The following is a 24,321-nucleotide window of genomic DNA, read 5'->3' on the forward strand; positions in this document are numbered from 1 at the left end:
ATAAATTACATATTTTCATCGGAATTAAAGGCACAATATGTAATTTTTACAGCTAGAGGTCGCTTATTCAAAAGAAAGGCAGAGCTTAATGATGCCTTGATTTCGCAGAAAAATGGGAGTTGTCTTCACCTCTACAGCTGATGGGAAAGAATCCAATGGGACTTGTGGGCAAATTATATTCATTAATGGGCTAATATATTGAAGATTTATTGTCGTTATGGTAGTATGAAGCAGGATGGGGCTGAAAGACTTTGGAGCAGAACAAGGCCGCAGAGGCGATCGCTAATGAAAGACAAGCACGACATGGCTCGAGAGCAGTGGAGCTTTTATTATGCCACAGTCGAACGTTTCCGCTTCTTCCTGTAATGTGTATGTGGGTAACCTAGTGGCAACTCTTTTTCTTGAAGCCAACACGGAAGAGATAGGCTCCAAAAGAGAGCAGAATCTCATTGAGCTCCATGTTAAAATATCAAACTTTAAAGCAGAAAAAAAACATGTTTACAGCCTGGTACAAATTGCGGTTTTGGTCTATATATCTAATTTTGACCTTCATGACAACTGTGAGGGGGGTGAATTTTTTTTATATCTCATTTGGTTACATTATATAAAGCCTTAAAGTTCTGCATAGTTAGGGGCGTGGTCACTTTGATTGACAGGGGGATAGCCGTCATAACTAGTCTGCTCCAGCCACGTCCCGCCTCTTTGCCCATTTTCTGTTATCCGGGAGTGACGCTCGGTGACACGCTGCCAAGATGGCAACGGCCAACCCGACACTACTTATGCGTCAAAACTGCTTTTCAGAATCCTATGGGTGACGTCACAGACACTACGTCAATATTTATTCATAGTCTATGTGGGTAACGCAGCGCTGTTTTATCATATTAAATACATTTGAGTGTGTTGAAAGTGATGTTATAATGCTATCTCGCTCAGTGGTTACTATGAGACACTTGTTGCACACTGTAGTAAGCTAGATTGATGTTAGGCATGTAAAGTGTAAAAAAAAATCAAGAAAACAGTATGTAAACAGTAAGACTAGCTGTGTTGAGCTATATAACAAAGATAATTTTTCTGTCGATGAATGTATCCAAACAGTTGCTCACCTGTCTAATAAAACGCAGAATATATTCAAGGCAAGTGTCTTTGGTGTTTCCATGGATTCTACACAATAAAATGGAAATCGTGGGTAACGCAGGTATGATGGCATTGCATGGCAATCCGGTTAAAATTGCTTATTTCTTTGGATTTAAACATGCTTGGAAACATTTGGGAAAATGTAAGTACACAAGTCCACAAAATATATAACATTGTTCTAATAATCCTTGTCCACATGGATCAACGTAAATGACTAAAAATGCTGTGTTATGCAAGACCGCCCAATAGTTGGTGATGTCACTTTATTACTTTGTAAAGAAAAAAAATATAGACTGAACAACACATCATACATTATTACAGCATGTGCATGATGTCATTGTTTTTACAAATGTAAGTTTTTGTAGATTACACAGGGACAATAACGGTTTTAGGGCAATAAATATGGTTTTAGAACTTGCACATTGAAACCCATTTTCAAACCTTTTGGCCTTTTTGTGCATTTTTCCCCCCCAAAAATGCTGTTGTCATGTAAATGAACGACCAAATGCATAAAAGGTCCCCCGACTTTTATACTGAAGTTAAAGCAAATTAAAGCTGCAGTCCTCAACTTTTTGCACTCTAGTGGTTAATAAACAAAACTGCATGCATCTTGCGGAAGAACATTGCAGCCGGAGCTACTTCTCTCTGTTAATATCTATGGCGGATCACGCAGGGACTGTGCTCCTCCGCAGCGGTTCCTACCAGACCGGTCTAAAATAGTCCCAATATAAACACTTATTATAAGTGTACCATAATGATTCAGGGTAAGACAAAAACACGGTTTGGAAAATGGATTCATGTTGTACATTCTTATATTTATTATATATTTTTTGTAAATCTTGAACACATAAAAAGTTATGGACAGCAGCTTTAATAAAATACTATCTGGAAAATGTATAAAATGTATATATTATAAAAAAATATATACTTTTTTTATTGAATAAACTTAATACATTTAGATGACACTACATAAAGCACATTTTAGGTTTCCTGACAAAATACTGTTTTGTAGTGCAGCACAGCCAGTGACACAACCCTGATGTATGCTGATATTTGTCTCTTATTAATATCATATCACTTCTGATGAGTGTTAATATATTGTATCTATTGGTTTATCCTTTAATTAGCAGCTAGCGGTTAACTTTCATTTGCATCTAGCAATGCAGTGCATGGCATTATCACACATTGTCAGGTGTGTAGCAACAAGGTTGTCTTTGTGTAAACAGATGTAATTCATCCATACATTTGTGAAAAATATGCCATGACAAATGCAAAACTGTCACTGTTATGAATTAGCCAAATTGTATTGCACTTCACTGTGTTTTGTGACATCAGATAAGAGAGGAAAGAGTGATATTTTCAACCCCCATCCTCTTGTCTAGCCATCTATCACAAACCACTGCCGCCCACCGCACTGATGGTGTCATTTCAACAGCACTCACAAACACGGACAGACACACAAAGAGCATAACCTCGCGTCTGTTTCCCCTCTCATCCACTCCGTCTCTTTCCCTCCGTCGTCAACAACCGTAACCAACATATCCGTCTCTTTAGCCTGTAATAAAATAACCCCGTTTTACCCCACTCCTCCCTACCAGATCACCGCCGCCCCTTTCCAGCCCAGCCCCTGGCTGCGCGGCCCCCCTTCGACACCTCTTCCCAGGGCTGATGGAGCGCTTTGTTTGCCTGTATGTGTGGTGGGCTGGAGCAGACCGATAAGGAAGGCAAAGGGGAGCGAGATAGCTCTCCAAAGGGGAGCGATAACACAGAGAGGTGAAGAAAGTAAAGGAAGGGAGAGTGAAAGGAAGAGATGGGACAGTGGTGTTATGCGATGAGTGAGTCGCACGCTGGGGGAATGTCAAGATGCTGGACATGGTCCGTATGGGTTTGTTACGCCACACTGAGAGGGAGGCAGAAAAAGGTGAAGAAGAGAGAAACTGAATACCAATTCCAGGTCCGGAGTCCACCCTCTTTTACATTTAAAGGTCGCGTTCTTCACGCGTTTTCGAAGCTCTGATTATGTTTACAGTGTGCAATATAACATGAGTTAATGTTTCGCGTGTAAAAAAAACAGTATTTTTCACACAATTTACTTATCTGTACAGCGCTGTTTCCTCTGTCCTAAAAACGGCCTGATTATTTCTTAGTTCTATGAAGTCCCTCCTTCAGAAATACATAACGAGTTCTGATTGGGCCAGCGCTTCCCGTGTTGTGATTGGACAGCAGCTTAGCGCACTTTGCCCGGAAAGGTCCCGCCTCTTAGCATAACGGGAAGATCCAAGTGCTGAATGCGCGCTCTTCTCCACGTGGGAGAGCAACAAGACCACGCCCCCTATTTTGCGTGTCCTTGTGGGCAGAGGGTTAGTCAACAAACAGTTCTAGTGACGTCATTCCTGAAGGAAGTGGAGGGGTGTATTCCAAATCGGCCGTTCGCTGTAGGCTTTGAAAGGGAACTTCTGTTAAATAAAATATCTCTCTTGGCATTGAACTTTGAGCTTTATAATTTTACAGGTATTATTTATGCTCCAACAGCAACATTTCACACTAACTAAAGTTTGAAAGATGGAATCACGAAGAACGGGACCTTTAAGCAGCGTTCACTGATCCTTGGATAGCTTTGAGTAATGTGATCAATTCACAAGAAAAATGATAAGTCTCATAGCGTGTAAAGAGACAGTGTTACTTTAAAATTATGAGTACCTTGTGGCTTAACAGTTATGGTGAGGCTACACTTAAAAAAAAAACAAGATACACTACAAACTAGTAACAAAAATTCCATAGTAACAATTGCACATACTGTAATTTACACCAAACATCACCAGTGAGACTGGAAAACATACAAATGTTCAATCACAATCAAAAACATTTAACACACCAGATATTGGGTTATTTTGTTAAATTGTTCTGATAAATATTTGCAGGAGTACCGTTACAATGATATTATAAAGATGATGTACAATGGTGTGGCTGATATTTAATGGCTGTATTACAATAAACCGTCTGAGCAAACCAGTTCACTGAAATTAATCACACGTTCTTTTATATTCTCAGAATATTTGTCACCACATTTGATTAGTACCTCAATTCACTCATTTAGCACGTTTCTAATTATATGTCTAGAGTAAAAGCATGTGTGAATTAGACTTTTCTTGGCTGAAGACTTGATAAAAGACAATAAAATAATGGATATAGTTGGAATTTTTCAGACCAGACACTTATGAAGGCAATAATAAAAACAAAATCTTTCAGACAGCTGTGCCTAGAAGAGCAAAGCCATATGAAAAAGAAAAAGAAATCTAGAAAGAATTAGAGAGTGATGAACAATGCTACAGATTGTAAAGTGTGTGTGTGTGTGTGTGTGTGTGTGTGTGTGTGTGTGTGTGTGTGTGTGTGTGTGTGTGTGTGTGTGTGTGTGTGTGTGTGTGTGTGTGTGTGTGTGTGTGTGTGTGTGTGTGTGTGTGTGTGTGTGTGTGTGTGTGTGTGTGTGTGTGTGTGTGTGTGTGAGAGAAAGCGAGTGAATGTCTAATCCAGTGGCAGTCTCTGGTTTGGGGTCACTGCGGAGTGACTAGGCTTGAAATTGTCCCTCCACGCTGCTAAGCCCTGCCTATGAACTTGTGTGTGTGTGTGTGTGTGTAAGCTGGTGGGAGTGCTAAACCAGGAGACTCAGGCTGGGTTCTGTGTACATGGAAGAGAGGCCTCACTTCCTAGAGATGTTGTTCCAGCCAAATCAGTAGAGAAACGATACAGCTTCTCAAAGTGTATCGGAGTATAGAGTGTGGTCTCTAGGCTTTCTACATTTGTATGTTATTTCATTGTATTTTTATTTAATTTCTCTTTTAAGATTTTGATAGTTAATCTAAATTGAACATGTTAGGAAATTTTGCGTCATTGGCATTTTTTTGGGGCCCTAAATGACGTTTGTCCTCAGTGTGACGTAAGATCTACGCTATATATGCTGACGTATCCAAAGACAGATTTATTGTAAGAACATTGATTCCCCATTTTAGCCTGTTCTCAAGGGGTTCTTTTATTTATTTTTCACTGCTCATATGTCATCTGCCATGTTCTGTCAACCCTGATCTTTCTTTCCTCACCATTTTAACAAGAGACCATTTTAAACCCCCATTTTTTCCTCAATCACTCGCTTGGGATTTGCAGCTTGCCATGAAGAACGCCATCTTTGTGCCCGCTGCGGCGGTAAGAATTCTAAAATAGGAGGCATAGAGGGCATGCAGGAATTCTAAACCGGATCTCATTTGGGAACGTCATGGCCTGCGGACCCCGGGAGGAGTCAAAAGACAAAAACCTGGCGTTCCCGCGAGGACGACCCTGCTGCGAAGAGGGCCATTTATCACCGGCATGAACGGCTTCGGTTTCACTGTCAGGGGGAGGAAATTTGCTGCCTCTCTTAGTGAACCTACCTGCCGCTGGCAGCGTCTGTGGCGCATGATTGAGGCCCTAACCGCCTTCCGCTACGGTTTCATTTGTTTCAGCCATAAACACCTTCACCTCCACAGCCTCATTAGCGTCCCTAGCCCTTACCCGTTATTTTATAGTCAGCACTCAGTTGAGACATCGGTCGTGATGTGATCATTTATTTGTTTTTGTCCGCTTTAACCTTGATGAGAAGAAGTGCATGATGGTGTGTGTTTGCACGGGTCTTTGTGAGCTGAGACCTTGCGTTGTCAGGGCTGTTAAAGGCAATCTTGGTAGCTCTGGTCATAAATCAGAGTGCATGAAAGGGAAGGAGACTCTATTGCTTCATCGACACCATTAGAGGTAAGGTTGGATATGAAGACATCACACCGCTTCAAACACGACAGTGAGTGGTAAATGGAAACACATTGGCCAAGATGAGATGGTTTGTCCTAAACTAGTTGAAAAGGCTCTATTTTTGGGTTTATTTTGCAGTAACACATTTGAATGGACTACTCCCCTATCTATGTCAGCTTTGCAAAATTAAAGCGTTCATATATAAAGTAGCAGTAGAAGAAATCGCATCCTTTTACCAATCATATTTTGTGATCTTGACTCAGGGAGTCTATTAGTATCTATTACATGCACATAAACTGAACACTCAGAAAAAAAGGTACATTGCTGTCACTGCGGTACACTGTAAAAAAAAAAAAAGGCATTTTTAACTTTTTCAGTACAATCGACTTGGATGTTTAAGTTATTTCAACTTAAATTATGTTAAACTGACTTTAAAAAAATGAGTTACAGCTTGTATAACTACACTGTAAAAAAAATTGGTTGTTTTTTGTTGGTTTAACTTAAAAAAGTAAGTAACCTGGTTGCCTTAAAATTTTGAGTTTATTGAAATTAAAAATTTGAGTTGATACAATGAAGGAAATTTGTTTAATAAATAGAAACTCAAAATATTTTTGTATCTGAACCACATAAAAAATTTGTTAAATCATGAAATGTATCACTATTTGGCATGTTTCACTGCGTCATCAGAAATAAAACACACACAATTACCCAATATGCTTACAAAATCTTTTTATAATATTTTAATAAAGGTTGTCGAATCTCAAAAAATTGTCATTGTATTAACTCAAAATTTTAATTTCAATGAACTCAAAATTTTAAGGCAACCAGGTAACTTTTTTTCTAAATAATTTTTTACAGTGTAATAAAAACAAGTTTAACATTTCATAACTTATTTTGATGAGTTAAAACTATGTAAAAACATTTGTCATAACTTATTGAACATATAATTTTTTACCGTGTACCCTAAAGTGCAAAACCAAAAAGGTACAAATAAGTACCTTTATGGCTCTTATAGTACTGTTATGTACCTTTTAAGGTACTAATATGTACCATTTAGGGGTGAGTAAGGTACAAAGATGTACCTTTTTACTTTTGTACCTTAAGGTACCGCCCCAGTGACAGCACTGTAACTTTTTTCTGAGAGTGAAGGGAAGACCTTGATCAGAAGCCATCCTGAAAAGCTCTTTACATTGTTTAAGTCCACAAACATCTCCAAAACATATGTGCTTGATGAATTTAAAGCTCCAAAACACTACAAGCAAAAATCAAAGAACTCCAGCTTCAGCTAGTAAACTCCAACTAGTAAACACCTCCGTACTTCCATTGGTCCATGACAATTATATAATAGGTAGGTGAGGCTCTAAACCTCTTGAGGAAACCTTCTCCGGTTCATTTCTTCTATTCTGTCCGTCAAGGTCAGATGCGAACTTGAATACACTGGAGAGTTGCTTTATAGTAGAATTATAAGTTGTAATTCTAATTGAAAGCGACACTGACACTGCTGAAAAACATTAAGCTATGCCTTTTGTAGTACTTTTTCGATTTTTTCAGAGCGATACCTTGAAATGTACAGTAGCTCAAGATAGTTGTCATCAATATCCCATGTCTTTAACCCGTAACCATATCCTTGCTTTATTATGAAAGTTTTCCGGCCTATTGCCTCACCACCTGAGTTCATCTGATTATGGAGAAAATCAGACCAAGCTGAGTGCTGTGTTTCATGTACCACAACTCAAAGTGGATAATCACTTACTCTGCCGTTTTCCAGTTTCTTTGTCTGAAAAAACGCACAGAGGTTATGGATTTGCATTCCAGCAGTGAGAAGGAGGTGATTGGACGATCCTCCCTCAAAACTCGGCCCTCGCACTGGCTCTGCCTCAGGAATGCTTGGCATCCTCACAGCTTCTCTGATGTTTAGTGTGTGTGCCAATGAGAGAACATCAGTGGGAAAGATGGTTTCAGGTTTAGGACTAGTGAGCAGGACAAATTAATAGAATGTCCTTGTTAAGGCTATGTGTGGATGTTTGCAGTGGAAACATACTGAGGTTCATATAAACTTTGGGATGTTTTGCAGTTGGAGTTTTGTTTGGAATATTGCTTTACTTGCTAATCAGTTTATAGGATTTTTCTTTGTCCATATTATTAACCCTTTGACTTATACAATCACACCGGTGTGATGAGAATATTCAGTGCATTATACAGACTATATACATTTATTTAAGAAAAATGTAAAATTTATATAAATAATGTATATATGATATATATATTTCTCAAATATATACATGCATGTGTGTGTATTTATATAGGCTATATAATTTTACACAGTACACACACATTATGTTACCACAAACTTTTATTTTGGAGACAATATTGTGATTAATTGATTGCGCAGCACTATTAAAAACATAAATTAACTGTAGGCTTACACACTAGTTTTATCATCCTCATTTTATCCAAAGAGACTTGCATTACATTCCAGGTACACATTTATATCAGTTCTTACTTTTTCAATTCTTCGAACCATGACCAGGACCTTGCATTGCTAGTGCCATACTCTACTGTTTGAGATGCAGGAAGGCTATAAACTAAATCTAAACTTTCAATAACCACTAAGCAACTGTTAACTTAAGCTCTGTGTTTCCATACTGTTTTAATTTTAAGTGCCTGATCTTGACCAGAATTTATTTCAATATAGATTTTAATACAGAATTTACATCTGGTATACACTTTTATAGAAATACATCCTTAAATTGCAGTACAAGCTTGTCAGTCTTTCTAAAGTTATAAAGGGTAGCTCATAGGAATGGACCAAACCCAAAATATTATGGCCAAAATAGTTTTTTTTTTTTTAAATCTTGTTTCTCTGTATTTCATTGTATTCTTAGTTTTTTTTCTCTCCACTCTGGCCAGTAGGCTCCTCTCAGTCTTGTTTATCTTCCTCCCGCTTGTTCACTCTTTTTCTCTTGGCCTCACAGTATCCCATCCCTTGCTCATTCCCCCTCCTTTTTAGCCAGATCTCTGTCTTTTTTCTTTCTCTCATTCTTTTTTTCAGTGAGTGGTATATAAGGTCTGTCTTGTTCCAGCCATAAAGTCTTCTATCCTTCTCCCCCTCCTTCCTCTCTTGTCCCTCCTTCACTCTTTCTCTTCCTCCCTAATGGTTGCTCTTTTCCAGCTCTTGCTCCTATCAGCAGTGTGATAATCTTACGTCAGACGCTAATCTGGCAGTAGAGACACAAATTCTTTCCTTCTCTCTCTCTCTCTCTCTCTCTCTCTCTCTCTCTCTCTCTCTCTCTCTCTCTCTCTCTCTCTCTCTCTCTCTCTCTCTCTCTCTCTCTCTCTCTCTCTCTCTCTCTCTCTCTCTCTCTCTCTCTCTCTCTCTCTCTCTCTCTCTCTCTCTGTTCATCAACAGCCTCTACCTTCCTCATGCCCTCGGCATGTTTTCTATGCCTTATCTCTGTTGTTCTCAGCTTGTTGCATGATTTTATTTCCCACCATCTTCTCTTTCACTTTGTTCAGTTCATTTTTTTTCTGTATTTAGGTGATTTCTGACCTTGAGGTCCTCATTTAATGATCTGGATCATTGTGTATTGTTCTGGTGAATCTGGAATAATAACATATTTGGGCTGGAGTTGACCCACCCTTCAGAGATTTTTCATATGTTGCATAACATCAGTAAAACTCAGACAGATCTCTTTGGAGGTTCAAGAACACACACACACACATGCGCGCACACACACACACACAGGCTATTAGCTATAAAGGTCATTTGGAAATACACAGTCCTTACTCTTAAGGTGGTGTATTATTCCGTGTAAAGTAAACTGGTTTGGACATCATTTGATTTGTATGTTTGTTGACACGTTGGTTTCTTTATGCCATTTGAGACGTCTGACCTTGGTGTGGAAGTCACATCTGTTGATGAGGGTGCTTTATACCAGTGTTTCCCAAACACTGTACCGCGGCTGACAGGTGTGCCATGGGAAATTACCTATATCACCTTACTGTGCTCATACAGGACTTAAAGGGTTAGTTGACCCAAAAATGAAAAAGCTGTCATTATTTACTCACCCTCCTGTCGTCAATCCAAACCCGTTCATCTTCGGAACACAAATGAAGATCACTTTGATTATCAACAAAGGTTTTACGGGCTTTGGAACGACATGAGTCGTGATTTTTTTGGGGTCATTTTTGGATTAATTTTTGGGTCCCTTAAGCTCAAGTTTCATATTAAATTTAAGTACTACTTTTAATATAATTTCCTGTTTTAATATGCCATTTGAAGCAATTCATGTTTGTGCAATTTTGTTATTTTAGTGCTTGGTGTGGCGTGAAAAAAAAATGGTGAAAAAAAAGGTTGGGAAACTTGTAAAACAACACATTTTACAGTGTTTTCCATTCAGAATGCTCAATATAGGCATTTATTTGAAATAAATTTGTTTTGTAAAAATGTGAAACTCACCTGTCACTTTCGATACATTTATTGCATCCTTGCTGAATAAAAGTATTAACTTCATTAACTTCACTTAAATATGACCTTTAAGAAATGTTACTTTTTAGCAAATCTCAAAATCTGTTTCAATTTAAATGTACTTAAAGCAATTTTACTTTGTGTAAATTATCTATTCATTTTTTTATGGACTTTCAACTATAACATGAGAATAATAATTATTAGCTATCTCTAACTACACCCCCATCTTAATTACAAATATCTGGCTTTATACAGAATGGACGGAATTGGACAGAATAGGGGTTGTCCTGCCTTCTCAGTTGTGAAAGTGCAGGATAGTTGTCCTAATGAAGTGTGGGGGAGGGAGCTTAAATCTGGCAAGTCAGCAAACCTTCTCTTTTCCTGCTGACCTGTGCTCCTCTGTCTCTCTCTCTCTTTCTCTCTCTCTCATGTGTTCTCCACGCCACTTCCTGTCTTTCTTTCAGAGTCCTGCTATTAAGCTAGATGGATTTGCTCGTCAGTCTCGGGGTGTGATTGGCCTGAATGGTCCATCTTCATCTCATCTCTGTGCTTCTCTGCTCTTGAGCGTTTGATTATGTCTGCCCTCCCTTCCCACATGTCACCCTCGGATTGGAATAGCACAAACAGTTCCTGCTGAACTGGCAGAAAAAGCTCTTACCTTATCTTGTCTCTCCCTCTTCCGTCTCTCGCAAGTAAAAGGTCGGGCTGCTTACTGTACACTAGCTGCAAGTAAACTAAAATTACTTGGTGAGGGCCTGTGGACGTTTGTCACATTTTCTGCACTGATTTCGGGGAACATCTGCAGAATGGGTTTGGTCAAACGTGTTAAGACTCTGGGCCTGATCATAACTCAAATATCTAAATCACAACGCACTAATGTAGAAGAATTCACCTAAAGAACATTTTCAGAGAAGTACTAATGCTGGACGTTTTGTAAGATCATTTATATTTAAATCAAAATTGACCTTTTTTACTCATGTTTCATTTATGCATTTTGCATAATATAATTTTTTTATGAAACTGTTACGGTATGCTTTACCTCTGAAGCTTTTCGGCACATCGACTGACCGTGAATCCCTCCCCTCCTACCACCTGATCTATTCTAGTATGTAACATTCACTTTTCAGGATCCAAATCATTTTCAATGGATAAAAAAAACTGGTTCTTCTACAAATTTAAGTGTCCTTCTTTACTATGAAATATGAGATGTTTGTTTGTTTTTTACTTTTAATGTTAATTTTTTACACATTTGTGGGATTGAGGTATATGTTGTTCTTTGGTTTTGAGTAACCTTCAGAAATAATTTCTCTCTCTCTCTCTCTCTCTCTCTCTCTCTCTCTCTCTCTCTCTCGATTTCTGGAAGAAGCTTGTGAAGAGTATGATTAGTGTCATTCTTTGAAATTGTCACAATTCTCTGTCAAATATTTCCCTTTCTTTAGCAAGTTGTTGAGGCGACGAGGTGAAAGTGTGCTGCGTTCACTCAAAATAGATAATGTTATTCAGGCCTTTGAAATCATTATTAATATGTTTTTGTGTGATTCTTAAGGTCATTACTTAAGTATGAGCACTTATATTTTTCAATTGCTCTCTTTCTTTTTGCTCTTTCAATCTCTGGTCAAACGGCAGGAAAGAGTATTATTCTCTTCTGGAATGTCGCATTGAACTATATTTAGAGTCTTGTTTCCGTTCCTCCTTTTCCGTTTCTTTCCCTTTTTTTTAATAGATGAGACAAAAATAGCCATGGTCATGTCTTCAGACTCACCTGGGAATTCATGCACAACTCTGTGTGTGTGTGTGTGTGTGTGTGTGTGTGTGTGTGTGTGTGTGTGTGTGTGTGTGTGTGTGTGTCTAACAGCCTTTCCTGAATGACTTTTACTAATTATATTTAGCCTGGTACAGCATTTCGCTCTCCGAGTTGTAAATGCGTTACTCACTTCTTAAGATGTAGTTTCCTATTAAACATCCACTATCACACCAGAGGTTTTCTGCTTGTTTGACTTGACAAGTTTAGGCTTGAACATGCATTAACCTAAGTTTGAACCAATCATGTCTGTGCTCCTTTTTAGCTTTTCAAGAGAGAAAAGGCTTGTGACCATCTTATTCTCATGTTACATATCGTCTCATTGCTGATTGTATTAAGCTAGACAAGTAAAAATGGCCTCATGTAACATCATGTAGTTAAAACTGTTCAGCTGTGAACTTGAAAAAAGTTGCTTTGAATTTTTTAAGGGAGGGATATTATAGGAATTGGTCAAGATGACAGACTTGAGTGATCGTTCAACAACCTATTAATTAATCTTCTGAAAGAGAGTTGGTGCTTTAGCGAGCTAACAGTAACCAATAGACGGCTAGCATGCTGAAATTCATCCCAACCTACACTACTGTTTAACCGTTTGGGGTCCGCAAGTTTAGTAAGTTTGTTTTTTTAATTTAGCAAGCATGCATTAAATTGATTAAAATGATAGGAAGATATCAACAATGTTCTAGGATTTATGTTTCTAATAAATTCAGTTTTTATCTTTCTGTTCATCAAATCCTGAAAAAACAAGTGTCATTGTTTCCACAGAAATATTTTAATATATTTTATATATTGTTTTCAACTTTGATTATAAGAAATGTTTCTGGATTGTGTACAAATGAAGACTAAGGATGCTGTAAATTAATAAATTACGTTTTAAAATATCTCCGTAAATTACATAATGTTACTGTTCTTTTGTTTGTTTGTTTTTTGCTTTCTGATCAGATAAAGGAACCTTGGTGAGCAGAAGAAAAAAAAACTTGAACCTAACCAACTTTAACCATACCAACTCCAAACGTGCTTATACGACTGACTATCCGTTTAATCATTCAGACAAACCCTTTTTATTTTGGAAGTATAGTTTAGCACATCCTGGGAACATTGTGAACTTTCCCTAAACTTCCAGCTTAGAGTGCATCATTGAAAGAGAGTGCCGATTCAAAATTGAAGCAGTTTCGACTCTTAAAGCAGGTGCAGTGTAGCTGTAAATTGGCCAATACACAGGCTACGGCTTCAGGTGTTTATTGAAATAGAGGAAAGCGTTTGGTCTTTTTCATGACTATTAGCTACAGAAAAACCCTGAGTCAGTTTTACTACTGACACACTAAAAGCTTCCATTTCACTGCAGGTGGTATTTCATGTGTGTATGATTGCGTACATGCCTTTAGTATTTGTGTGTGTGAGAGGGTTTTCACTGCTTTATGCACTATCCAAATTTAACACACTCGCCAAGTGCCATATGTGAGCAAAATTGGCTTAGGTGAGGAAATAAAACTCGCTAATGAGTTACTAGATGGCTGTTAACTTAATTAGAAACTGTGCAGGTCAACATCTAGGTAATATTGTAACAACAGTGTAACACTTACTGATGTGCAGATCTCAAAGGAAAACATTTATTTGATACTTTACATCAGGGATTCCCAAACCTTTTTTTGTCAGATGTACTCTTAACTTTGACTTAAATTTACGTAAAGTGTATACCATAATATTTCAATTTAATATCCATAATATTTCAATAATTTAATAACATATTTTCTTTTACGGTTATCTGATGTTGATTAATGGTCACTTTCTTTTTTCATCTTTCTGTAAGTGTTTTAATTGGTTTTTTTAATTGTAAAAAAAAAATGGAATTCATTTATTAGATGTTATGGGGCGGCAGTGGCTCAGTGGTTCTTGTAGGTTGTCTACAAACCGAAAGGTTGGTGGTTCGATCCCCGGTTCCACCTGACCAAGCATCGAGGTGTCCATGAGCAAGACACCTAACCCCAACTGCTCCTGACGAGCTGGATGGCGCCTTGCATGGCAGACACCACCATCGGTGTATGAATGAGTGTATGAATGGGTGAATGTGAGGCTTTGGATGGCCATAGGGTCTGTTAAAAGCATTATATAAATGCAGTCCATTTACCATTTACCATTCTCACAAATTGTAGTTTGTGAAAACCGCTTTATGTAATAAGTCTCCAGATGATAATATAAGACATCATGACTTTTTCTGAGTGAAGATTCATAGAGAGAGGGAAACTGGCTTATCTCTTATCTTATATTTTGCTTTAAGTGACCTTGACTTGTACTTTGTCACAAATATAAATGCAAGAAACAATTATTTTCCTGTCAAGAGGGCAAAATATATTTAATAAGCAAGAATTGCATTGCGTATCAGGCTGAATATAAGAAATAGTTATGGACATCGTGGCAGAAATGTGACTGTATAAAATAGTGCACTTTGCCATGAACATAACATTTGTTTTTGCTGCTAAACTCACACTACCTTTCTTTGTACCCTCTCTCTATCTTTCTCTGTTTCTCTCTCAGACCTAAATCCCAGTGATATTTAAGGGTCTTAACCTGTGTCTTTCATCCCTCCGTTGTGGAGCGTGTGCGAGATCTAGCGTTAGCCCCCGTCGCTACGCGCTCCGCTAGCTAATGTAGACAGGCACGCTCTGAGCGTGTGCAAAAGCTCATGACCCTCTCCGCAAAGACAGACTGCAAATGAGCCTCTCTTTCTCTCCTCTATCTAGATCTTTGTCTCTCTGCTAGTGTCAGCATTCCCTCCTTCCCTCGCTCTCTTTTCTCACTCTTCATCACACCGTCACTCTGTCGTTCACTCCCTCACTCTGTCTCTTTATCTAAGTAATTACCACTCCCCTCCGACATCTCTGCCTCTGTCATATTCTTGTAGCTTTCTTTCTGTCTCTTTTTCTCTCATGTGCGTGGTGTTTCTCCCTCCTTAGCAGTTAGAGAGGAAATCAATATAGACATGACCCTCACAGGAGCCACAATATCACCTTTGGGCGTGGTGGCTGTCGGGACAGCAACGACCCTGGATGATCTTTTTCAGTGGAACCATTCATTTGCATAGTAACAATTTAGTGACTACACAACCTGGGGGCTGCTTATAACCTAGGCCCAGATGGACTTTTTTCACATTTTCTGCATTGATTTTGGAAAAAATCTGAAAACAATTGGTGGAATTATTTGGAGCAAAACACAAATCATTAAATTGATCAAAAAGCCACATTATCAGTAGCCGCGCATAAAAACTATTGCGAAAGGACAGCGTTTCCATTTACTGATGTTATGTGACTAAAAGTACATTTTTCCTCTCGCGATAAATCTTTACTAAAATCATGGTGACGGATGTTGGTAGGTTGACGTGTATCAGCCTGCCATGGCACTAGCCATTATTTTTTATCAAAGAACGTGTGCTATAGCATTAATGTTAAGGAAAGCCCCTTATACTTAGAAAGCGAGGTTTCCAGGAGGTTATAGTTTGCGATTTCACAGAGGAACTGGACTCTGAATGATCATGTGACTTTTACATACGCCAGATGACCTGTAAATGTGTAAAACTATTTCCAATAGTTTTGTGAAATAGTCCTTTTTCGAATTGTCTGAAAAACCACCTTGTGACTTTTTTTTTTTTTTTTTTTTTTTAGAAGCCTTTACCGTTTTGGTAAAATGGATGTTTCCACTGTGCATATTTTCAATTCACGATTTCAGTTTGCACAATTTGAAGGGTTTTGGAAATGCAACTAAGTATGGGCATTCAGATTCGGTGGAATTGCCAAGTGACAATATTTATGACAAATGGGCCTTTGTTCATTTCTCATTATGATGTCACAGTGCATTGAAAACAGACATTGCAAATGTGCGCAAGTTGTTTTATGTGTATTTACACTAGTTCTTGTTTGAAACCCTAGACTGTAAAAAAAAAAAAGATGGACGACGCGCCTTCACTTTCTTACGTTGACGTAAGTGAAGCTGCCTGTGTTTTTAATTATTGCACCGCCCAGAAGAAGGTCCCGCCCACATTTCCTCATATTTAACTAGGGCTGAAACGATTAGTCGGCATTGTCAACAATGTCGACAATAAAAAATTGTCGACAAATATCTTTGTTGTCGAGTAGTCGTTTGATCTCACGTGACCTAATGTAAGGGCCTGCAATATCGTGATTTGACAGCTACGGCGCTTTAGCGCTAGAGTGTAATGCAGCCCATAAATGCTACTGCGGTAGAAGTAAACAGCGCATAATATGACCGAGTGCAGACGAATCCCATGTGTAGGAAAGTTTCACAAAACTTCGAACAAACAATTTTGTCGTGTGCAATACATGCAACACTTGCTTTTAACGGGAACACGACGTGCATGTTGTAACACTTGAAGATGAAACATCCCAGAACAAAAGGAGCCCCTGAGAGGAGAGTTCTCCAGCTGAAGCTAACTAATTAGTGGAAAACCTCTTTATTGGAGAAGGGAATACTACTAATAATAGTAATAATATTAATAATAATGATTAAAGTATAAATAATAATTACAGTAATGTGATTTATTTTTGATATAATAAAGCTTGATCAAGTTTAGGAGTCCTTATTGTAACTCTATTAGGTATTATAGTCTTATCACTTGCCTGTATTTTGTTCCATATGCATGACGACTTATAAAAGGAGATAGGATCATTCATGTCAGTTACTGTTTCATACTGTTAATTAAAAGGTGATTAAGAAACTGTCAGCTCAATTGTCATGTAAAAAGATTGTAATTTGTATACTTGTAGTTATTGTTTGCAGATTAATATTTTACCATTCTTTCTTTCCTGATGTAAATGTCCCGTTTAAGCAGCACCTATTATTGGTCACTTTTTTCATCAGAGGAATTGCAGCTGATTGGTTATTTTTTATTTTTCAACTGGAAGAGAACAGAATATTTTAAAAATGCGTAGAAAGCCTTAGTGTGTGATTTGAGTTGGACAGAAATCTGAGAACTTAAAGAGAATGACCTGTTTAGGTGTTTCAAAGTTCCTTAAAACAACCATTTCAAAAAGCTAAAGTGATTTTCTGTTTTTATATTATAGTTAGAATATGTATACCTCAATGTTTTAACTAATTGAATAATCGTTCAAAACGTACTGATTAGTCGATTAATCATTCTAATAATCGGTAGATTAGTTGATTATCAAAATAATCGTTTGTTGCAGCCCTACATTCAACAACTTTTTGTGAAATAAACATTAAGTTCCCCAAAAATATCTGTTAGTGTCTCAGGGACTACTTTGCTTCAAAGAAGCTGTCAGTCATAACGTCACACCCCCATTTTTATAGCATTAGATAATTAACTATAACTAAACTTTATATAAAGAACAAACTCTTGAACTAAAATCAATGTGATAAAAGCAGCCTAAAATAACAGAAACCACCTTTGGAAAAATTCATTTGAATTGTAATTTGATTGTTTAGTTTATCTTATACTATTAGAATACATGAAGGGGCGGGCTTTATGACCCATACTGCTTCAGTTTTCAGGACTCGTGCTGCAGGCTTGTCTGAAACCAACAGGTTTTTATTAGCCTGGTTAAAACCAGACCATTCTCAGTAGTAACTATAGACAAATCATTTCCAAAGGGGCATCACGAATGCGATGACATTTGCAGAGTGACGAAGAAACATCTGAGACAGCAATTCTCTGTTTGTGATTTTGAGGAAGATGTTACAATGGCTTCTGACGACTCGCCATTGATGTAAAAGAAATATGATAATAGCTGGTGGCTTTAGGTGTCTGCAAAATTTGTAAAAACCCAATAGCATCTCAGACCGACTAAAACATCTCGGATTGACGGTCGAGCAGAAAACCTCAAGCTCTGATCGCATTTGCCCACATTGTAAGGCATTAGAACGCAATTTGCAATATTTTGAAAATATAATAATATTGAGTCTTTGGAAAATTGTCTCACACACTGTATTCAAATTCATCCATTTCAGATGTTTTAGAGAACATTTTCAGACTTGAGCATAGTTACGCTAGTTATTTATTTACAATTATTTACAATTTTTACATGACTACCAGATGTAGTGTGAGGAAATAATCACAGAAAGGCAAGATCCAGAGCTTCTGTGTGGTGTTAGCACATGATCACACTCACCATCCTCCTCATTAAAGTAGCCAGTGTAATACACATCTGGTATATGGTAGCCGGGTGTTGTTCTTTGCTCTGGTTTTAAGGAAAATTAAAAGTTTAAATTGCTTAAAACAGACGCGATAGCTGATTCGAACGAGTGATGGTTCACGGCGGCATCCATCTTTGTAATGTACAAAATCTGCTTCACCGTCGCTTCGTCATCGTGTTAAGCCCGCCCCAATGTTTATGATTGGTGCCGTGATTTTGACGGATTAGAAATGGCCTTGAATGGGCTCTTTGCCAGACTACTTGCAGAGCAAATCTAAATTTGCCAGAAGTTCTCTGGGTTTTCCCAGGCTAGGTTTTTATGGCAACATTCGAAAAAGGCAACAAATGAGCCTTTGATCATTTGTCGTTATGTCACGAGGCACACTGTGAAATGTGCGCAAGGTTTTTGTGTGTGTGTGTGTTGGTGTCTTTACACTGGTTGTAGTCTTTAACCAACAGGTTCATGCAGCAACATTCGTTTATGAAAAACGCGACAAATGGGCCTTTGTTCATTTCTCATTATGATGTCACGAAGCACATTGTGTCAGGCTGCTGTTCTTTTTCTCTCCCATTATTTCATGACAGGAGGGGAGATGCTCACTTAGCAGCTCTCTCTCCGTCTCGTTCTCTGGAGGTAATTAGTGAATCAGCCAGTAATTAGTTTGCTTCATGTCTGGTAATTCCCTCTCGTTGCCCACAATGACACTCCCAGCCGTCAACAGTCAACACTGTCACGCTGTAAGAAGAAAAAAAGACACCTAGTTGCTTCCTCTCTTGCTTCCCCTCTCCTTGTCGAACGACTGTGTGTCAAAGTCTCGCCCACGAACAGCTCTTTTGAGGCGGCGTTGTGTGTGTGTGTGTGTGTGTTTAAACACGTTTACCCATCCTCTCTATTTCCCCTCTGTGCTCTGTAAGTGTGCCGGATTGTTTACCTCCCTTTTTCTCTCCCTCGCTTTCCCCTCTCCACCGCTCTATCTCTCTCCCTCCCTCTCTCTAGGATCGGAAGTCCCCCGAGGCCGTGCATTCTTCAGTCCCTCCCCCACCCATCTCTCACTATAGACAGAACATGCAAGAAAGAGAGAGAGAGAGAGAGAGAGAGAGAAAGAGAGAGAGCATGTGTGTGATGCCCTCCACATTAACATACAACAAGATGCATACGTATACTTGTGCGCGTGGATACTACACTCTCAGATACTTAAACGATTGCTCTCTGTCCCGAGAGGATGAGGCTTTTTCTTAAAGATTTCATTGCGTGCGTGCGTGCGTGTGTTATCTGATGAGGTCTGTCTCAGGGGTGGCTGCGGTGCTGTTAGAGAGTGACTTGCTGATAAAAGGCCTACGAGAGAGGGAGGAAAAGAGAGGGGGAGGAGGCTTCTTTGACTGGACACATAAATCAAGGCCCTGGTAATTGCTGCTCAGGAGAAAAAGTGCCTGGGAGAGGGTGGTTGTGAAACCGAACACTAAAGCCGCACTATACGCTCACACGCATCACAAACACACAACGCTGTCATGTTCCCAATGAAATTATAAACAATATGGCTCCTTTCAAAAAAAGTTTGTGTGCCTATAGGTTATGCCTACATAGTCAATACCTTTTAAGGCATCCGTCACATCACTAGCGAGTGATTTGTAACAGCACGTCTTTGCGCCATACATGCAGCGCTTGAAGTGCATAGAGACCCATCTCACAATTGATTGCAATGGAATTTGACGTTATCATTTTTCTAAGCTAAAAGGCATTCCGATACACATATTAAAAATACTGGGTTGTTTCAAACTATATGTGGGCCAAATATGCACAAATAGTTGGGTTTGTGCATATTTGTTGGTTTATATTTTTTTAAATTTTAAACCCAACAGTTGTGTTTGTCCATATTTCACATTTGAGTGTAAGCATAACAATGCACATGTGGGGTAAATGGTCAGTTTTTAATAATCAATTAATAATCAACATGTTGCAATGCTTTCTTGGATTTCCTTTTCTGCCGTGGCTCAATGCTTCTTTGGATTTTGGTCAAAACAAGGTATCATGAAGGGATAGAGCACCCAAAAAAAGATAATTTACTCACCCTTGTGTCATTCTAAACCTTTATGCATTTATTTACTTCTGCAAAACACAAAATATATTTTGAAGGTGGTACCCAAACTATTCTATGACTATTCTATTCAAAAACACACTTTTAAAAAATATATTCAGCTGTTTTTCACAGAAGAAAGTATGTAATACAAGTTTGGACCAGCATGAGGGTTCACTGCTTTTGTTTGGTATTGTTTGGTAAAGGCTTAATGTATGATGCCTTAAAGGGTTAGTTCACCGAAAAAAAGAAAATTCTGTCATTAATTACTCAATATGTCGTTTGACACCCGTAAGACCTCCGTTCATCTTCGGAACACAAATGAAGATATTTTTGTTGAAATCCGATGGCTCAGAAAGGCCTCCATTGACACCAATGTCATTTCCTCTCTCAAGACCCATAAAAGGCACTAAAGATGTCGTTACAAAGTCCATCTCACTACAGTAGCTCTACAATAATTTTATGAAGCGCCGAGAATAGTTGTTGTACGTAAAAAAAAAAAGAAATAACGACTTGTATAGTGATGGCCGATTTCAAAACAAAGCTTCCAACTGTTATGAATCAGTGTATCGATTCATGATTCGTATCGTGTCAAACCGCCAAACTGCTGAAATCATGTGACGATGGCTGTCTGAATCGAATTGTTTTGAAATCGGCCCATCACTATATAAGTAATTTTTTGTTTGTTTTTTTACGCACAAAAACTATTCTTGTCACTTCATAAAATTATTGTAGAGCTACTGTAGTGAGATGGGCTTTGTAACGACGTCTTTAGTGCCTTTTATGGGTCTTGAGAGAGGAAATGACATTGGTGTCAATGAAGGCCTTTCTGAGCATCGGAATTCAACAAAAATATCTTCATTTCTGTTCCGAAGATAAACGGAGGTCTTACGGGTGTCGAACGACATTAGGGTTAGTAATTAATGACAGAATTTTCATATTTGTGTGAAGTAACCCTTTAAAATACAGAGGTCATATGTGGCATTGACACACTCTGCTTCCCTCATTCCGCACCCTCTATTTATTAGAGCCTGAGCTCGCCTCCCTGTGTGGGAATGTTGGACAATAAAGAAAGGAGATCTAAAGCTGTGATTGGTCGTTTTATCTCCCCTCTTGAGAGAAGAGCCATGATTGGTTCACTCATCCCAGGAAAGTGAGACAGTAAAAGATGACAATTAATCTGTCACAGACGCACTCAAAAACCCTTCACCAATCAAACACCGTTTCAACAGCTTAAAACATTTCCCTCCGCTCGCCTCTCTCTCTTTCTCTCGCTCTCTCTTTCTCTCGCTCGGATAATAAAGTTCATCATAATTTCTGCTTCTGTTGAGCCTTGAATAATTAGTCATGATCGCTTTCAACAAGGCACAGCTGCGAGAAACAAAGGAGAGATAAGGGGGGAAAGAAAGAGAGAAGATTTTGAAACAGACACGCGCAAGCACCTGTTGTGACATTCAACTCCGAGTTCTGTTGTGTTTTAAGGGTAAATCTGCATATCGTATGACACATGCAGGTTGCACACACTCATTCAAATCTGCAGACCTTTTTCCGGCATTTTCTGTAGGCTATTTTAGGGGGAAACCTGTTGAATTCTTTAGGCATGTTGCACTGTTGTTGGTATCTGAAAACGCTGTCAAATTAGCCATAATAAACTATTTAATATATGATTGATCGTGCAAGGTGCAGAAATTTGTGAATTATGGGTGTTCTGAATCTGTAGAGCTTTCTGCAGATTTCGTGTGGGGCTGTTTATGGGTTCTATTACTTTTCTTTTATAAAAGCAGTACAGAATCTCGGTGCTTAATGCTCCAAATACTGGATTTTATCCTACATAAAGAGAAGGGGTAAGTGGTAGACAGGAATAGTGAGCGTAACAGAGCGAGGAAGCATGAGGGAGACGTTTATTTCGATGTGCTTCTGTTATCTTTCCTTTCTCGTCCTTACATCAGATTTCATCATTTTCTCCTCTACCTGCGGATCCACACAGAGAGAGTCCGTCTGTGTTTAATTGAGCCGTGGGTGCACAGTATTTATTTCTGAAACTTTGAGGCGCGGCCAACGAACAATGCACAATTTCAGGGCGCAGACTTGTCCAAACAATGAAAACCAAGTACCCTAATTCAGACGCTGTATATCTGTTGCATCCAAAGAGGGATTATTTCATTTCACACTATTTTAAGTGACTGATCTGATTTAGTAGACATCGTCACCCAGCCTGGCTGATGAAACGGACATAAACTGAAATCGGAGGGTTAACATCATCATTTGACGTTTCAATTCGTTTACTGCAATTGTTTATTAGAGATTCATATGGAGAAATCAGCGTGCATTGCTGCAGATGGATTTTTATCCATAATGCTCAATGAACTGGCACTGAACCTGTGCACGCGTGAGTGTGTGCGCGTGTAATTGAGCTGTAGACAGAAATATGGCTTTACGGCCACCACTAATGGCTTCTGTGCAGTGGAATAGATGGGAGAAAGGGAATATAGGAGCCGGGAGAGATAATGCAACATGGGGAGGGCAAAAGGTTGGAGGTAGAGAGAGGTGGGGTTTGTGGAAAAAGGGATGGAAGAGTGGGAAATGAGGGGGTGGGCTACAGCACGGCCAGTCCTATCTTGTAACAGGTGTGTTATCTAGATTTTGAGAACAAAAGAACGACTACTTTGGCATTTCTTTGTTCTTTGTCATTGCACCAATGTAAGGATAATATGAAATATGTTTCTGTGTTGGTAAATTTGTGATGTAGATTTCTTGGTTTTGGCCTTCTGCCAGTGATCCTCTGGCTGCCAGTCTCTCATTTGTTTGCTCTCAGTAGGTTTGACGTGATTGATATTCAAGCAAATAATCTGATAAAGGAGGCGGCAGCACCTGGAGGATTCGATAGACTACATCCCCCTCTACACCTTTGTCACAGCATTATTTCAGTTCATCAGTCTGTTTAATCAGTCCTACTTTTATGCAGCAGTTACATTTAGGCTCATCATCATGATCTGAGACATCTTTAACAATAAAATAGTTTTATTTCTCTTGCAGTGCAGTGGTCACAGGTTTGATTACAAGGCATGAGCTGATGAAATGCAGTGGAAGCAGCTTGGCATAAAATTTAAATGAGAGCAGTAGTTATAGGCAGTGTATTTATAAATAAATACATAAATAAATATGAACGAAAGCTTTTCTTTTTAATAGTAAACTTATTTTCAGCAGTCATCAAGCTTGTACACTGGTCACAGACACAGACATGAAGATGTACATTTAATTTCCCCAAGCTGATCACTTGCTTAAAAACCTTACAGTCATCATGTTTTCAGGCAATTTCAAGTTTTTTTTTTACTTTACAAAGCAGTGATATCTAAGTGGCTGAGTTGTTTAGTTGCTTTTTAATTAGTCTTCCCATTAGCGCATCATGGTCTTCATTCAGACGGATTCAAGAATGCGCACGAAAACAAGAGGTGGGATTTAAAGTACGAACCAACCACTCTTCCCTATTCACTCTAAATGACCACCCCATCAAACTCACCACATGCTTTAGAGAGTGCCTCTTAAAGGGTTAGTTCACCCAAAAATGAAAATTCTGTCATAAATGACTCACCCTCACGTCGTTCCAAACCCGCATGACCTCCGTTCATCTTCAGAACACAAATCAATCAATCAATCAATCAACTTTATTTATATAGCGCTTTTACAATCACGATTGTGTCAAAGCAGCTTCACAGTGTCAGACAGGATAATATTGCGACACAATTAGATTTGGCTGTACAGATGAAGATATGTTATTGTTAAAATTTGTTACAATAGTCTGTGCGACTCCAGTGGGTCGAGAATAACGAGAATATTCTTAAAACAAACAAAAATAACGACTTTATTCAACTGGCACAGGTTAGAAGGAAATTGTTGAATAAAGTC

General features: G+C 38.6%; 1 protein-coding gene across 1 annotated transcript in view; it reads left to right on the forward strand.

The window, feature by feature from the left end:
- maml3 (mastermind-like transcriptional coactivator 3) overlaps positions 1-24,321 on the forward strand; it is a 143,310-nt gene that overhangs the window by 109,909 nt on the left and 9,080 nt on the right. The gene's annotated exons all lie outside the window — the stretch shown is intronic.

Source organism: Pseudorasbora parva, chromosome 4, assembly GCF_024679245.1.
Source record: "Pseudorasbora parva isolate DD20220531a chromosome 4, ASM2467924v1, whole genome shotgun sequence".
In the NCBI taxonomy this organism is placed as follows: Eukaryota; Metazoa; Chordata; class Actinopteri; order Cypriniformes; family Gobionidae; genus Pseudorasbora; species Pseudorasbora parva.